Source organism: Zingiber officinale, chromosome 10B (assembly GCF_018446385.1).
Source record: "Zingiber officinale cultivar Zhangliang chromosome 10B, Zo_v1.1, whole genome shotgun sequence".
Taxonomy (NCBI): Eukaryota; Viridiplantae; Streptophyta; class Magnoliopsida; order Zingiberales; family Zingiberaceae; genus Zingiber; species Zingiber officinale.
The window spans coordinates 45,997,174-46,016,188 of record NC_056005.1 but is presented as its reverse complement, the minus strand read 5'-3'; the positions used below and the strand labels follow the sequence as shown (position 1 = coordinate 46,016,188).

Here is a 19,015-nt window from a genome sequence, read left to right as displayed (position 1 = left end):
AAGTATTTGAGTATGGGTTGTTCTGCCTTTGATTGTAACTCATGATTGCATCACATTGTTCAAGTTGATTGATTTGTGCAGTGATAGCTCCCAATGGACATGAGTCATTTGAATGCTCTGAACTCCCACATACTTCACAAGATGTACTAATAGCATTGACCATATTAGCACTAGTCCCCATATTCTCAAATTTCTTTGTAAGAGCGTCCAATTTTGCAGACAAAAGAGTGACTGCATCTACATCAAACTTCCCTGATGCTTTAATTGTTGGGTTTACAGAAGAATAGCCACCACTTCTTTCATTTGCCCATTGATGATGATTTTGTGCTACACTTTCAATGATTTCTTCGGCTTCATCTAAGCTTTTGTTCATAAGTGCCCCTCCAGCAGCTGAATCAAGGGACACTTTGGTATGATAATTGATACCATTATAAAAAGTGTGCAACACTAACCATCTTTCCAACCCATGATGTGGGCATTGTCTGAGCATACTATTATATCTATCCCATGCTTCAAAAAGAGATTCTGAGTTAGTCTGCTTGAAGCTTGCAATTAAATTCCTCATATGAGCTGTTTTGCTTGGTGGATAGAATTTATCAAGAAACTGTTGCTCACACTGCTCCCAAGTGGTGATGCTATTAGGGGCCAAAGAATTCAGCCATTGCTTTGCCCTATCTCTTAGAGAAAACTCAAATAATAATAATCTAACTGCATCTGAAGGAACTCCATTCATTTTCATGGTACCACATATTTTATAAAAGACCTCTAAGTGTTGATTGGGGTCTTCATGAGGTCCTCCACCAAATTGGTTCTGCTGCACCATAGATATAATTGCGGGTTTGATCTCAAAGTTATTAGCTTCCACTGAAGGTCTTGAAATACAAGATCGAAAACCTCTTGCATAAGGTGCTGCATAATCCTTGAGTGGTCTATTCGCCATTTTCAAATGTTCCTGTTCTTCAATTTGCCTTTGCAGAATTCTTCTTTTATGGAAAGTTCTGTCAATCTCAGGGTCAAAAGGAAAGAATTCCCCTGCAAAGTTCGATCTTTGCATACACAAGAACAAGATAGCAAATGACAGTTCAACAGAAAAAGAGAAATAAAAGAATCAAAAATGCAGAATTGAATTTGTACAAAAAGAATTAACAAGAAGTAAAAGTTATACAAGAAAGTAAAAAGAGAAATCTAATGATTAGTTACAACTATGCAATATGAAAGGAAAACAAATGTTATGTTTAGTCTAACTCAATTGATAATTCCTAATGTTATAGCGCAGTCCCCGGCAAAAACTTATTACGCTCCGCAAGTGTACGGAAATGTCGCAAGTAATATAAAAGATTATCGTATCCACAGGGACTGGAATAAGCACTAGAAATGTCTCAATGCGAATTAGCTAAACAACTATCCAATCGTTTCAAATGCAAAGTAAGGGTAAACAAATCTAATATTAAAGATCAACAAACAAGAGTTTAGTGTTTTGGGTTATGATAAAGGGAGATTCTAGGAGCTTCGGTTTCTTTGTAAGATTTCTTGAATGTAAATGGTTCACCAATTCTTTTCCCTCAATTGTCAAACACTTGTAGAAAGTTGTCGGTTCTCTCTTGCAATAGATAACCGGCTAAGGACCGAGAAATGTATCTAAATATGATCAATTAGATGTGAACCTACGTTGTCATTACACAGAAGCGCACCTATTACTATGCCTTCCTCGGATATCAACATAGAAGCCCACAACCTATTAATCTATCAAGATACAAGAAACTAATCACAAAATCCATCATACTCTCTTGAATATTCTTATTTCCTCTTCAAGATTATCTCTCAAACGTCCTTACATGGGCTTGCACCTGTCACGTGGATCCCTCGGATGATCGAGTGAGAGTTTATCTCTACAAAGTCCACAAGAAATCCAAATCATCAATCAAGAATGAGAATTAAGCACAAATCACCATTAATCATTCAAGATCTAATTGATACAAGCAAGACAATGTCATTGAAACAAGAAAAATGGCAAATCCATAAGAGATTACATCAATACATCATACAAATACTCCCTTAATCCTAGAATACAAGATCTACTCCATTAATCGAGGAAGAAAACCCGAAGAAATAAAGATTACAAGCATTTCTTAAATCCCCAATCCAAGAAACCAAGAAAAGGAGAAGGAGAAAACTTATCTACGAAGAAGCCTCGTCTTCGGATCCAATCCTCGCTCCGGAGTCGAAATCGTCAAGAACTCCCTTAGAATCGCCCAGAAATCCTCCCAAGAATGGGAGGAAACCACCAAATCTTGCCTTCTCCCCAAGGGGGAGAGATCTCCTTTCAATTCATGAAGGAAGGTTTAAATAGAGGAGGAAATCGGGCACCACACGGCCCCACGACACGACCGTGTGAGATTCACACGGCCATGTCCAGTTCCCTCTCTGCCACACGGCCAGGACCCTACTGTTCTCTGGAAGTGCTACACGGCTGTGTGGTGCACACGGCCACCACCTGCTTGGTCTCTGGAAACTTCACACGGCAGTGTGATGCACACGGCCACCACCTGCTTGGCCTCTGGAAACCTCACACGGCCATGTAAGGCATCTGCTCTGATTTCTTCAAATCAAGACACGGCCGTGTGAGATTCACACGGCCATGTCCTCTTCCCTTCCAGTTAAGACTACACGGCCATGTGTGGTACACGGCCTGATGCTCTCTCCCTTCAATTACTTCCAAGCTTGCCCGAGGACGCATAATCTTCACCAATTTCGACTCCTGTGTACAGAAAATGCACAAAAAGCAGATCTCCGAACCAAAAGAGTAAATATGCTAAAAGGAAAGCTGGAAGTATAAAAATGCATAGATCAAGCATGCTCAAAGTATGTAAATGTGCGTAAAAACATGCATAAAAGAGTATATAATCTACGCACATCATGAATCAAATTGGATTAAGAGTAATCCTAATTGAGCTAATTGAGTTGGACTCAAGTTGATTCATGTGTTCAATGAGTCTAATTTAGATTATGACTAATTGAATCAATTTAATTAAATGAATTAGATTCATTATATTAAGTTGGTTTGAATCAAATGGTTAGATTAGATCAACCATGAGAGAGATTTGGTCAAGTTTGACTTGACTTGAGAAGGAAGATGAAAGGTCAAGTTTGACTTGACCATTTGTCACGTCATTTGTAAGTTGGCATTAGGAGGACTAATGATGATGTGTCATATCATCATAGTTGGCACATGTGTGTGCCACCTCATGGAGGTTACAAGTCCCCTCTTTAATAGCCTCCACATTTAATGAAAAGGAGTTACACTCCTTAATGTGGTCGGCCACTTTTGTGAGTGAAGGAAATTCATTTTTTTCATTCAAGCCAATTATTCCATCTTTTTCCTCAAGCTCTCCCTCTCCTCTCTTGGCCGACCCCTACTAAGGTGCTAGCACACTTTAGTTTGGTTTTCTCCCTCTTTTGTTCGTGTGGATACGTGTAGAGGATTGTCTACTTTGACAATCTTGAGATCTGGCACCTTAGACGAGCAGGATTCGCGCAGGGCGCGCATCAAGGGTAAAAACTCTTAACCATCTAGAACTCTAATGTAGATCTAGAGTTAGTAAACTCGTACTCGAAGGTTTTTCGAAATTTTATTCTTCGCACGGATCCGGTGACGGGGGTTTCGGGGTTTCCGCGGCGCGAAAAAGTGGTTTTCGCGGCCCGAAAAGTCCAACATCAGCACCATCAGCCTGAGCAGGATCTTAGGGACCAGTCACAACAATATTTGCAACATCAGGAAATACAATTCCAGCCAAGAACACATTCATTGACACAGTTACAGTTACACTCAGATCAACCTACTGCATCAATTCCTAAGGAGATGGATTATAGAGTTTGTGATATTCCTGACTTTGATTCTGTTAGTTAGAGCCCTAGAGCCAATCATTTGATGATTGTTGTATGGACTCATTGTATCATATTCTTATATATAAAGGCATTTGTTTTTTTGGTTATTATGCTTACTTGTATTGGTGTCAAATAAACTAAGTATAATAGCGTCCTTGAGTAGAGGGTTCTCACCTATATCAATCGGTTAGTTGAACCGATAGTGAGATGATATAGGGAACACTACTCTTAATCATTCCTAGTCGAGTATTAACATTCAGGGACAATGTTAATATGACGAGACTTGCATGTAGGTCAACTCAATGACTTGATCTCACAAGTCATGGATATAGAGATATCAAGTTGACACATGGGTATGCATTGGAGAATGTATACTAAATGACCCGCCATAAGAAAGTATCATGGATCGTTATATGAGTGTCATATACTTTCTCATGTGGCTATTAGTATGACTACTAGTCCTTGGACATGAAGTCACCATGGATCCCTACATAAGGAGTTACGTACTTTGGCTTCGTCAAACGTCACTCGTAACTGGGTGGACTATAAAGGCGATTACTGGGTATGTAACGAATTATGCAGAGGGATGTGTTTGATGTAGATGAGATCTATCCCTCCTATATGACGGGAGTGACATCGATATTCTTGATAGAGTGAGACCACGAAGTGCATGGTCATGCCCAAATGAGTCAATTTGAGATATTGAGCTCATTTGTTTGAGTGAGACTTCTTGGAGTTCAAGATTTAGATTGATTAGAGGATGACACGGTCTATGCCTCACATTGATCAATCTAGATGTCTAGGATAGAAGGATAATGTCATATATTATGAGGAGTCACAATTAGTAGTCACAAGGTGATGTTGGATCTCAACATTCTTATAACTTGGGTAGTAATGATGTGTTGCTAGATACCGCTTATTACTTATGCTTCTAAATAGGTTTAGGAGCATTGCCAACGTTATAAGAACCTATAGGGTCACACACAAAGGACAATTAGATTGAGATTAGGTTCATATGATTAACCAAGAGGATTTGATTCATGTGATGAATCAAATTGGATTAAGAGTAATCCTAATTGGGCTAATTGAGTTGGACTCAATTTGATTCATGTGTTCAATGAGTCTAATTTAGATTATGACTCATTAAATCAATTTAATTAAATGAATTAGATTCATTATATTAAATTGGCTTGAATCAAATGGTTGGATTTGATCAACCACGGGAGTTATAATGTCAAGTTTGACTTGACTTGAGAGAAAGAGAAAGAGTCAAGTTTGACTTGACTATTTGCCACCTCATTTGTGAGTTGGCATTAGGAGGACTAATGATGATGTGCCACATCATCATAGTTGGCACATGTGTGTGCCACCTCATGAAGGTTACAAATCTTCTCTTTAATGGCCACATTAAATGAGAATGGAGGTTACAACTCCATTGTGGCCGGCCACTTATTGTGAGGAAAAGAGTTGATTTTTTCATTCAAGGCATTCACTCCATCTTCTTCCTCTTGCTCTCAATTTTCTTCTCCCTCTCCTCTCTTGGACGAACACTTCATAGGTGCTAGCACACCTTTTGTTTGGCCTCTCCACCTAGTTTGTTCGTGTGGATACTTCTAGAGGATCGTATGCTTGACGATCTCGAGATCTGGCGAACCGTTGGACGAGTGGGATTGCGAAGGGCATCACATCGAGGGTAACTTCCTTCTCTAGTGTAGATTTAGTCTTTAGTAAACTCATACTCGAAGTTTGTTTATAAACTTCGCACGGATCCGGTGGCATGGGAGATTCGGGGTTTCCGCAACGCGAAAAAGCGGTTTTTGCGGCCCGAAAATCCCAACAGTGGTATCAGAGCCACGTGCGAAGTTTTCATTTTTATGAAAAATGTAGGTTCAGTAACTTTCTATAAATTTAGGTTTTTTATGGTTTTTATGAGTATTTTTTCGTAGAAGCGAAGCACAAGTGTTTAGACACTTGTAGGCTTCGACTATTGAGAAGATTTTTCCAAAACGGCAAGGTTTCACCCCAAACTTTTTGGGACAGCGGATTAAGGTGATGTAGGATCACTTAGGGACACTCGCGATGGTTATATCGTGGGTAGGGGCGCTGCCCCTGACCCCGCAAGGGGATTCGTTCTGTGATTGCGCCCGAAAATCGCTAATCTACACCGCAGGGAATTTTTACTCATAAAAATTGTAAAAATTGGTATTAAAATTACAAAAAATTATGGAAATTGCATAATTTAGAATTATGTATAATTTTTGATGGTCATGGCCCAAAAAGACCCAAATTGGATTTGAAAAATTGTGTTGTAATTCATATTACGGCCTGCGCACCGTCATTTGTGTTGTGTGTGTTGTATACTTGTTATGCGTCTTGCGCGTCGTGCCTCTCTTTTATTATTATTGTAAATTATTTTAGACTCGAATGTAACTCGAGTTTAAAAATTGTAATGTACAAAATTGGAGCGGTGGAAGGTCCACTCGAGGCAGAGTTAAGAGGAGGGTGCGAGCAACACAAGGTGGTCAAAGGGAGGAACTTGAGAAGCTGTTGACCCTAGGTTGACCATCCGATCTTCTCATTAGCTTGAGAAGTTCGTAGTAGAGTCATGACTAATCACAAATAGTATAATTAATTACTTGTGTGTGTGTATTTGATGCGTGCTAGTAAAGTAGTTAATTAGTGCCTTAACGATTAGATTAGATCTAAATCGTGTACAAGATGCACCCTACGATTAGATTAGATCTCAATCACTTTAACTCTAAAATGCCTACCATGCCTTGATACCTATCACTACCTCGATCACATGTGTTGTTGAATCTACCAAAGCAGAGCAACACATATTATCTTGGTAGGGTACGGAGGGACAATCTTGGTCTCGCCTATCAACGCATGGGTGAGTAGAGACTCAATTTGATTGAGTACAACTAGTTAAATCGAGTTTAACTGTAGGCATTCTTCCAACGGTTGGAAAGATAGGACATAAATCACATTTATATTAATTTTTACGCGTATTAGCCAAAGCTAACTCAAGTTTTAATATAGCTACAGATAATGATCCTATAAACAAGAGTTGCATAGAGATGTAATTGGTAAATCGTTACCTACCGATCATACTAAATCTTGGGTGTATTAGCCAAAACTAACTCAAGGGTTAGTATGATGTGGATCTTGTCCCACATGAGTTATAGAATTCAATGGGAGCATCATTTAATTAAAGGTCTAATTAAATGATAAATAGAATATGATGTTTATTTATTTTCTGCATTTTTCTATTGTAGATAACCATGATGTCAAACACGAACACTTTCTCTCTGCGTTCTGTCCTTGACAAGGACAAGCTCAACGGAGCAAATTTCCTGGACTGGTACAAGAATCTGAGAATAGTTCTCATCCAGGAACGTAAACTGTACGTTCTAGAGCATCCCATTCCGGAGGCTCCTCCTGCCAATGCCACGCGAGCAGATAAAGATGCTTACAAGAAGCATCAAGATGACGCATTAGATGTATCATGTCTAATGCTCGTGACCATGAACTCCGAGCTATAGAAGCAACATGAGTTAATGGGTGCTTATGATATGGTTGAACATCTTCGTCAACTATATCAAGGACAAGCACAGCACGAGAGATTTGAGATCTCAAGGGCACTATTTCAGTGCAAGATGTCAGATGGGGCTCCCGTAGGCCCATATGTACTCAAAATGATTAGGTACATAGAAACCTACAGTGGTTGAGATTCCCTCTTGACCAAGAGCTAGCCACTGATCTGATCTTGCAATCCTTGTCGGATAGCTATAGTCAATTCATTCTAAACTACAACATGAACGAAATTGACAAGCCACTGCCCAAGTTGCATAGCATGTTAAGAACTGCTGAGCTGAACCTTAAGAAGGTTAAGCTCCACTCTGTTTTGATGGTTCAGAAACACAAGGGCAAGGGCAAGCCCAAAGGCAAAGGAAAGTCCCAAGCCAAGGGCAAAGGCAAGGCACTGAAGCCTAAAGGAGTGGTCGCCAAGGATGCTACCTGCTTCCACTGCGGTCAGACCGGGCACTGGAAGAGGAACTGCAAGGTGTACCTAGAAGATCATAAGAAGAAGCGAAGTGATACTTCCACTTCAAGTATATATGTTATAGAAGTCAATCTATCTATTTCTTCATCATGGGTATTAGATACCGGATGTGCTTCTCACATTTGTACTAATGTGCAGGCGTTGAGAAATAGTAGGGCATTGGTAAAGGGCGAGGTGGACCTACGCATAGGCAATGGAGCACGGGTTGCTGTTGTTGCTATAGGGACTTATTTTCTATCTCTGCCCTCTGGGCTTGTACTAGAGTTGGATGATTGTTGTTATGTGTCTGCTTTAACTAAGAACATAATTTTAGTTTCTTGTTTGGACAAGAAAAGTTTCTCTTTTATAATAAAGGACAAATGTTGTTCTGTTTATTTAAAAGATATGTTCTATTGTAGTACACCTCTGATGAACGGACTCTATATTCTAGAACTTGAAAGCCCTATCTATAACATAAATACCAAGAGGTTCAAGTCAAATGACATGAACCAAACCTATCTCTGGCACTGTCGCTTATGTCATATAAATGACAAGCGCTTATCCTAGCTCCATAAGGATGGTTTGTTGGACTCATTTGATTTTGAATCTTATGAGACGTGTGAGTCATGCCTACTAGGCAAGATGACCAAGACTCCCTTTAGTGGGCACAGCGAAAGAGCAACTGATTTGTTAGGACTTATATATAGTGATGTATGTGGTCCTTTCAATGTCACTGCTAGAGGCGGTTATAGGTACTTCATCACATTTACTGATGACTTCAGTAGATATGGTTATGTGTACTTGATGACACATAAATTAGAATCCTTTAAAAAGTTCAAAAAATTCAAGAATGAAGTACAAAACCAGCTTGGCAAAAGTATTAAGACACTTCGATCAGATCGAGGTAGGGAATACCTAAGCCATGAGTTTCGTGACTATCTAGCTGAGTGTGGGATTCTATCCCAACTCACTCCTCCTGGACATCACAGTGGAATGGTGTATCCGAAAGGAGGAATCGTACCCTATTAGATATGGTACGGTCTATGATGAGTAACACAGATCTTCCTACATTTCTTTGGGGCTATGCTCTAGACACGACAGCTTTTATACTCAACCGAGTTCCATCCAAGGACGTGATAAAGACACCATATAGGATATGGACTAGGAGAGATGCCCAGGTGTCTTTTATGAGGTTTTGGGGTTGTGAGGCTTACGTTAAACGTCAAGTCTCAGACAAATTAGGACCCAAATCCGACAAGTGCTACTTTATTGGATATCCCAAGGAAACTAAGGGATATTACTTCTACATTCCCAGTCAGCACAAGGTAGTTGTGGCAAAGATGTGGGTCTTTCTAGAAAGACTAGTGGGAGTACGTTCGATCTTGAAGAAGTTCAAGATGCGGACCATAGCACTGAAGCCTCGATGGAAGTTGAACTGGAACCACAAAGTGTTGTGGATGATGTTGTTCCACAAAAAGTTGAGGAAAAACAACCAGTTCAAGTAGATATACCTCTTCGCAGGTCTGATAGGGTACGTCGTTAGCCTGAGAGATACTCATTTCTCTTGTCTGACCATGATAACGTTGTGCTCATAGAGGATGAGTCTACCACCTATCAGGAAGCTGTGATGAGACAAGATTCCGAGAAATGGCTAGAGGCCAAGAGATCCGAAATGGAATCCATGTACACCAACCAAGTATGGACTTTGGTTGATCCACCTGAAGGGGTAAAACCCATTGGGTGTAAGTGGGTCTTTAAGAGAAAGACTGACATGGATGGACTTATCTATAAGGGTCACTTGGTAGCTAAAGGTTTCAAGCAGATTCATGGTATTGACTATGATGAAACCTTTTCTCCAGTAGCGATGTTTATGTCCATTCGGATCATGCTTACTATTGCAGCATACCATGACTATGAGATATGGCAGATGGATGTCAAAACCACATTTATGAATGGAAACCTGCTCGAGGATGTAAACATGACACAACCTGAGGGTTTTGTAGATCCACAGCATACTAGCAGAGTATGCAAGCTGCATAGGTCCATTTATGGACTAAAGCAAGCTTCTCGGAGCTAGAATCTTCGATTCGATGATACAATCAAATAGTTTGGTTTCATCAAGAATGAAGATGAACCTTGTGTCTACAAGAAAGTTGTAGGGTGCATAGTTATCTTCCTCATATTGTATGTAGATGACATACTACTCATTGGGAAAGACATCCCTTTGCTGCAATCTGTCAAGACTTGGCTAGGGACGTGTTTCTCAATGAAGGACTTAGGTGAAGCATCCCGCATTCTAGGGATACATATCTATAAAGATAGATCTAGGAGATTGTTTGGCCTAAGTCAGAGTAAATATATTGACAAGGTACTCCTTCGGTTTGCCATGCAGAACTTCAAGAAGGGATTTCTGCCGATGTCACATGGCGTGAGTCTTTCGAAGACTCAAGGTCCCTCTTCTAGAGAGGAGAGAGACCACATGGGTCAGATCCCTTATGCCTCAGCCATAGGATCTATCATGTACATCATGCTATGTACTCGTCCTGATGTCTCGTATGCTTTGAGCATGATGAGCATATACCAGTCAGATCCAGGTGAAAGTCACTGGTTAGAGGTCAAGAAAATTCTTAAGTACTTTAGAAGGACTAAAAAATATTTCTTGATATATGGAGGCGATGACGAGTTAGCTGTAATGGGTTACAGTGATGCTAGCTTCCAGACCGACCAGGATGATTATCGATCGCAGTCAAGGTTCATGTTTTGCATAAATGGTGGTGCTGTGAGCTGGAAGAGTTCGAAGCAGGACACAGTAGTTGATTCTATGACAGAGGCCGAGTATATTGCTGCATCAGAAGTAGCAAAGGAGGCAGTTTGGATCCGCAAGTTCATCACTGAACTTGGGGTGGTTCCTAGTATCGGTGACCCTATTGAGCTATATTGTGACAACAATGGAGCTATAGCACAGGCTAAGGATCCTCGCTCATACTAGCGGACCAAACACATACTACGGCGCTTCCATCTCATTCAAGAATTATCGAGAGAGGAGATGTGAAGATTTGCAGAGTACCCACAGAGGCTAACATCGCAGATCCCTTGACCAAGGCTTTGGCACAGAGGAAGCACGATGGTCACACTAGGTCATTGGGGCTTAGAGCCTACACTGATTGGCACTAGTGCTAGTGAGAGATTGTTAGTTAGAGCCCTAGAGCCAATCATTTGATGATTGTTGTATGGACTCATTGTATCATATTCTTATATATAAAGGCATTTGATTTTTTTGTTATTATGCTTACTTGTATTGGTGCCAAATAAACTAAGTATAATAACGTCCTTGAGTAGAGGATTCTTACCTATATCAATCGGTTAGTTGAACCGATAGTGAGATGATATAGGGAACACTACTCTTAATCATTCCTAGTCGAGTATTAACATTTATGGACAATGTTAATGCGACGAGACTAGCATGTAGATCAACTCGATGACTTGATCTCAAAATTCATGGATATAAAGATATCAAGTTGACACATGGGTATGCATTGGAGAATGTATACTGAATGACCCGCCATGAGAAAGTATTATGGATCGTTATATGAGTGTCATATACTTTCTCATATGGCTATTAGTATGACTACTAGTCCTTGGACATGATGTCACCATGGATCCCTACATAAGGAGTTACCTACTTTGGCTTTGTCAAACGTCACCCATAACTGGGTGGACTATAAAGGTGATTACTGGGTATGTAATGAATTATGCAGAGGGATGTGAGTGATATAGATGGGATCTATCCCTCCTATATGACGGGAGCGACATCGATATTCTTGATAGAGTGAGACCACGAAGTGCATGACCATGCCCAAATGAGTCAATATGAGATATTGAGCTCATTTGTTTGAGTGAGTCTACTTGGAGTTCAAGATTTAGATTGATTAGAGGATGACACGGTCTATATCTCACATTGATCAATCTAGATGTCTAGGATAGAATGACAATGTCATATATTGTGAGGAGTCACAATTAGTAGTCACAAGGTGATGTTAGATCTCAACATTCTTATAACTTGGGTAGTAATGATGTGTTGCTAGATACCGCTCATTGCTTATGCTTCTAAATGGGTTTAGGAGCATTGCCAACGTTATAAGAACCTATAGGGTCACACACAAAGGATAATTAGATAAAGATTAGGTTCATATGATGAACCAAGAGGATTAGATTCATGTGATGAATCAAATTGGATTAAGAGTAATCCTAATTGGGCTAATTGAGTTGGACTCAATTTGATTCATGTGTTCAATGAGTCTAATTTAGATTATGACTCATTGAATCAATTTAATTAAATGAATTAGATTCATTATATTAAATTGGCTTGAATCAAATGGTTGGATTTGATTAACCATGGGAGTTATAATGTCAAGTTTGACTTGACTTGAGAGGAAGAGGAAGAGTCAAGTTTGACTTGACTATTTGCCACCTCATTTGTGAGTTGGCATTAGGAGGACTAATGATGATGTGTCACATCATCATAGTTGGCACATTTGTGTGCCACCTCATGGAGGTTACAAATCTTCTCTTTAATGGCCACATTAAATGAGAATGGAGGTTACAACTCCATTGTGGCCAGCCATTTATTGTGAGGAAAAGAGTTGATTTTTTTCATTCAAGGCATTCACTCCATCTTCTTCCTCTTGCTCTCAATTTTCTTCTCCGTCTCCTCTCTTGGCCGAACACTTCATAGGTGCTAGCACACCTTTTGTTTGGCCTCTCCACCTAGTTTGTTCGTGTGGATACTTCTAGAGGATCGTACGCTTGACGATCTCGAGATCCGGCGAACCGTTGGACGAGCGGGATTGCGAAGGGCATCGCATCGAGGGTAACTTCCTTCTCTAGTGTAGATCTAGGCTTTAGTAAACTCGTACTCGAATTTTGTTTATAAACTTCGCATGGATCCGGTGGCATGGGAGATTCGGGGTTTCCGCAACGTGAAAAAGCGATTTTTGCGGCCCGAAAATCCCAACAGATTCTGCTACTCTACATACCTTTTCTAGTTGTTTGTATTGTGATATTATAGTTGATCCTGATAATATTTTTATTGATGATATTGTTGTTCCAGATATTCTTGATGTTGCAGGTGTTATTGATGATGATGGAAGTGTAGAAGAGACCCAAGAATCACTTCCTTTGACTATTCTATCACCCGTGTCAGCTGAGCCAGTTGAGCCTGCTATTGTACTTATTGACGATGGAAGTGTAGGGGAAACTCAAGAATCACTTTCGTTGATTGTACCTGATTCAGAGCTAGATCTTTTACCTGATTAAGATGATGTCACATTCACTATTTTAGAGCCTCTAGGTACCTATCAAAATGGTAAGGTCAATGTTTCTTCTGAATCTTTAGGAAATTCCATGGAGTTAGTTCATTTTGATTGTAGTGGATGTGACATATTTACTTTTTCGCTTCTTAATCTGATTCAATTTTACGAAAAAGGAAAAGAATATTTACGAGCGATATTCAACCCCCCCCCCCCCCTCTATCGTGTTCTTGATCTTTCACCTCCTTACTTTTTGTCCCTTAAATACATCCCTTGTGTCCTTCACGTTCCACCAGAGTACTTTTTCACAGCTCCTCTTACATCAGATGCACCGAGTCCTTCAGATTTTTTCCCATGTCATCCTTCTCGCTAGCTTGTGTCTTCTATCATCTCTGATGCTCCTTAGTCATCGAGTATTTGTATGTTCTCCTAAGTCTCTGTACACTTAGACATATAGATTAGATCTATAAGATCTAACTTAATCTGTGTTAAACTCTCATCAAAATTGTGGCTCAACCACTTGGAGTACTTACACGTAACATGTAATCTGTATGATGGATGAAAAAACATTATTCATACATACCTTAGCTAGATGTTAAACTACAGCTGACTCATCTAGACTTAGTTGTCAAGACTCAACTCCTAGCTAACTTACTTGGACTTATTTGTCAAGACTTCAACTCCCAACTAACTCCCGTTGGATTCGAATCACCAAGTTACTAACTAAGATTTCCTTGCCTATTCCCAACTAGGTCTTCTACCGCTTAGCCCCGTTGGAATTTTCATCTTTCTTGCCTAGTCCCACTAGGTTTTTGCCTCTACCTAGTTCCCAACCAATATTTTTGTTGCCTAGTCCCACTAGAACTTAGTCATTGCCTAATTCCCGACCAAGACTTCACCTCTTGTCAAGTAACCTACACCAACATACTTGACAGCATCCATCAGTACAAAACAAGACTAACTTTAAAATTAGTCATACATCAAAATATAGGTTCGATGTAGTGCTCCCAGCACTAACAATTTCCTAAAAATACTCTAATTTGTTTTAAATAGACCAAAGCACCCTCACTTTGTGTTCAATAATTTCATTCGTCTAACTTTTCGATCGATGATAGAAATTACGTATGAAAAAAGATCCCGGATTAGTCATGAATTTTAATTTAGAGATTTAAAACTCATCAGATGAACAATTGAAAGGTTAGCCCTCCCTATGCTCTTGAGGAGATGAGTCAGCTACAGGCCACGGGATGAGAGGGACAAAGTTGATAAGCGATGATATGTGTTTCGACGTTTCTGAATGAGAGGGAAAGGCGATGAGCTATGAGTAAGGTTTTTGTGTCTCGAGGTTTCCACATTTCGAGTTGAGAGAAGAGATCTCCAAGGTTCCGCATATCTAAGCCCAAAACCTTTTTTTCTATTTCAAAATGTGACTTGGGTGGTCTAGAAGGTACAACCTTTGGCAAATTGAGAAGCCTCAGCACATCATTTAGGAAAATGCTGAAATTTTCTTTATTTATTTAGTAATCCAAGTATGAAGGTATGACGATCCGACTAATATTGAAGGTGATTGATTCAATCCTATAAAAATTTTTAACTAGCCATTAGGTAAATCTAGAAATGTAAATAGCAATCCACACAATGATGTAATGATTCCAGTGATTCAAACGCAGAAGACAAATTTCTTATGCTCCATAAATTTTAAATTCTAAGTGCATAAAAACCCCAAAATATACTTATCACTACATAGCCCGAGGGGCAATACTGAAAGGGGTAATATTGGACAATGCTGAAGTTATATAGGATCATGTATTCATGTGTTGGAAATTATAAAGAAAATGGATTAAGGAAAAAATACTCCATAAAATAATTTCATATTAGAAATTTTATGATAAATAAAATAGTTTATATTAAATGACACAACTAAAATAATGTTATTACTAAATACAAAACTCTCTATACCTTAAAATAATGAAAGGAGTAACTCTCATTTTGCATTCTACTACATTTTAAATTTTGTATCCCCCACCCAATACCTTGATTCTTGAACATGTTTTTTATTGAAACAAAAACATGTTGATATTCATGATTCAGGAAACAACCATCCTTTAATTTTATGATAGATTAAATTGAAAATTTATCAAAGATATAAAAACATATTTTCTTACATATCAAATAAAGCTAGTGAGATTAATTGGGTCAATCGAGTGTAATATACAAGAAAGATCAATCAAGTGGATCCTCTTGGTGGGCCAATTGGATCAATCATCTTGATTGGACCGATCAACTTGGTTGCAACCATGCATTTGTAAACTCAATTAGGCCGAACAAGCATTTCAGCCAGTCAACTTCAGTTAGATTAAGTGTCACGGACCAAGTAAATCATGCAGACTAAGCACGATTTGATCATCAATATGGAGGAAAAGGTGTTCACATAAGTAATATTGTTATACTTGTTGGTGCAATATTTCCTAGGTCAAGATTGACTTCGTTGACTGAGCTTGAATTGGGTCAAGCTCGAGTCTTGATGGTTAAGTTTCGATGTTTGATAATACATGTGGACAATACATGGAGATTGCAAGTGCAATTGTTCATGTGTGAAGGAGAGTCAAGTAGGTCAAGGTTGACTGGATACTTGACTAAAAAGTCCTGGTGAGTGAAGCCAGGCATTTGGAAGTCCTGGTGAGTGAAACCAGACATTTGGGAAGTCCTGGTGAGTGAAGCTAGGCAGATGAGAAGACCTAGTGAGTGAAGCTAGGCAGTTGGGAAAGACCTAGTGAGTGAAACCAGACACGAGGAAATCCAGATGGATCAAGACTAATCGGACATCTGGTATTGGGAAGTCCAAGTAGGTCAAAGGGATTGATCGGATACTTGGCACGAGGAAATATAGATGGGTCAAGGTTGACCAGACATATGGTGGAAGTCCAAGTGGGTCATGAAGGACCGGACACTTGGCACAAGGAGATAAGTCCAAGTGGGTCAAGGATGACCGAACACTTGGCACGAGGAGAAAAGTCTAAGTGGATCAAAGGAATTGACCGGACACTTGATGAGTGGATCCTAGCAGGTCAAGGGTGACCGGATGCTAGGCATGATGTACCAACAGGTCATGGTTGATCGGTTGTTGGTTTAGGGGACTTTGAACTTGGTTTTGGGCAAAAACCTTGAGCTGGATCGATCAGCCGATCGATTGGCTCATGCCCAATCGATCGGCTGATCGATTGGGTGAGTCCCCGCGACAAACCTCCTCCCAATCGATCAATGGATCGATTGGGGAGAAGTGTCACGCGCATAGAATGGCTCTAGATCGATCGGCCGATCGATTCAGAGCCTCCAATTGATTAGCCGATCGATTGGGAGTCGCGATTCTATGCGATAAGCCCTGGATCGATGGGCCGATCGATCCAGGCATTTCCTGAGAGCACAGAAGCGCTCTGGATCGATCGACCGATCGATCCAAAGCCTCCCCAATCGATTGGGAGCAATCCAATCGATTGGGATCTGACCGTTGGCGCAGAATATAGTTGTTGGCGTGCGTTCGTCTTCGGCAGAGCTCACGATTTTCATCTCAGATCTACACAGCGCTTCCAGGGCTTCTTCACAGAGTTCTCACCGCCAGTTCTTGAAGTTCTTAGAGGTCTTTCCAAGTTAAGAGGCGGATCTACATAAAGAAGAAGAAAGCTAAGGTTAGGGTTTTCTTGTGCAAACTTGTAAGCTTTTGCTTGTATTTTGTTTCCTTTCCCTTTCTTCTTGTAGTGTGAACTTGTAGGGCCTCTCCGCCTTTGGTAGTTACCATAAAGGAGTGTTTATTAGTGGAGGGTGCGTGAGTGTGTGGATCCTTGGATTAGTAACCTCTTCTTGAGGTGGATACCAAGTAAATCCTTTGTGTTAGCATTGTATATGTTGTTTCTTGTATTCCCGCTGCATATCATTAAAGAAAGAAGCAACGAAGAGCATGATGAACGTGAAAAGCTATTCACCCCTCCCCTTCTAGCTACATATTTGGTCCCAACAAGTGGTATCAGAGCGAGGTCGCTCTTCACCGGAATCATCGCCGGAAGGGGCAACAAGGTTAGAGGGTGTAGAAGTTGGAGCAAATTCTATCAAGTCAAAGACTTCATCATCAAGCTCAACTTCAAATGGAATTCCAAGATGGCCTTGGATTCGACACAAGGGTGCCTCCACCATATGTAGCTACAAGTTTTGATTCTTGGAAATCAAGGATCAAGAATTTTCTTATGATGGAGATAGAGCAATGGTTTGCTCTAATGGAAGGCTTTGAAGCTCCAACAAACTCCAAGGGCAAGGTTATCAAGAAGAATAAATGGAGCCAAGAGCAAATTCAAAGGCGCGAGGCAAACGATAAAGTGATCAAGCTATTGGTCAATTTATTGCCAAGCAACATTTTAGCTCAAGTTGGAGAAGTTCAAGATGCTAAGGATCTATAGAGTAAATTGTCAAAGCTTCATGAAGAACCCTCCACTATACCAATTCAAGAAAAATCCAAAGAGAGCGACTCATTGGAGAAAATACAAGAAGAAGAGGACTCCGAAGTTGAGAGATGCTCAACTTCCAAAGAGGAAGTCCAAGAAATCTCATCTTCAAAGGAATGCAATGAGAAGAGCAAAGAGGGAGCATACTCTTTGTTCCATATACAAGATAAGGATGAAGAAGCTTCCACCTCCATAAGTCAAGTCAAATCTATTGGAGGAGCACCATTATCGGAACAAGAGGAAGTTTCTATCTCCGGATCAAAAGGAGAAGATGTCATCCCTACACATGAAGGTATAAATATTTCAATTAAAATTAAAAATCATATTACATGTTTTGAGTGTAGGGAACATAGGCATTATAAGAGAAAATGCCCTAAATTGGCCAAGAAGAAGGGCCAAGTGGCACCTAAGGGCAAGAAGAAGCCTAAGGAGACCGCTCCCACAACAAGGAAAAACAAGGAGCACATTGTGTGCTTCTTGTGCAACCAAAAGGGGCATTATAGAAGTCAATGTCCTAAGGGGAAGAAAGCGGGCAAGGCTCAAGGAGGAAGCATGAGTCAAGGGGGAGCCTCCAAGGTAAAACGAAATGTATCATTTATTGAGTCTACCCCTTTAAATAATGGTAGAAAGCATGTTAGTTCTAATTTATACCATTTTAATGCTATTTACCATAAGAATAGGGAGCATGATAGCATTAAAGAAAAACATATGGCTCTACATGCTAAAACTATCACACCTAGGGTTAGGAAGGTAAATGAAAATCTATGCAAGAAAACTAAGAGTTTTAGTTATAGGTCTAAAAATAAAAATGCTCATGGATTTAATGAAACGCCAAAAACTAAGAACTTAATAATGGAAAATCAAGTTTTGAGGTCAAGACTTGATAAATTAGAAAAGACCCTAAAAAGGATGGAAAATATCCTAAAAGGGCAAAATGAGCAAAACCTAGGTTTAGCACAACAAGGGTCATCCAAGGGCTATAAGGGTTTGGGATACAAACCTAAAACCAAAAAGGATGTGCCTTCTTACCATATAGTTCCATATAGTTATGGAACCAACCCTAGGTCAAATGGTCAACTCAAAAATACTAGGGAGGTTATCCCTAAGAGTATTTTTACAACAAACGTGACTAAGACTTCTAAGAAGTCCAAAAAAGTCACTAAGAAGGTCACAAGGGAGGCAATTCCTAGAGTTGACCTAGAAAAGGTGACCAAGGCTTCTAATAAGCCAAACAAGGTCACTAGGAAGGTATCTAGGGAAGCTATCCCTAGTGAGTACCTAGA

General features: G+C 39.9%; 1 non-coding gene across 1 annotated transcript; it reads left to right on the top strand.

The window, feature by feature from the left end:
* Positions 1 to 461: 461 nt before the first annotated feature.
* Positions 462 to 567, top strand: LOC122030664. Its single transcript, XR_006125528.1, has one exon. It is a non-coding gene; the product is annotated as a small nucleolar RNA R71 (small nucleolar RNA).
* The last annotated feature ends 18,448 nt before the right edge of the window (positions 568 to 19,015 follow it).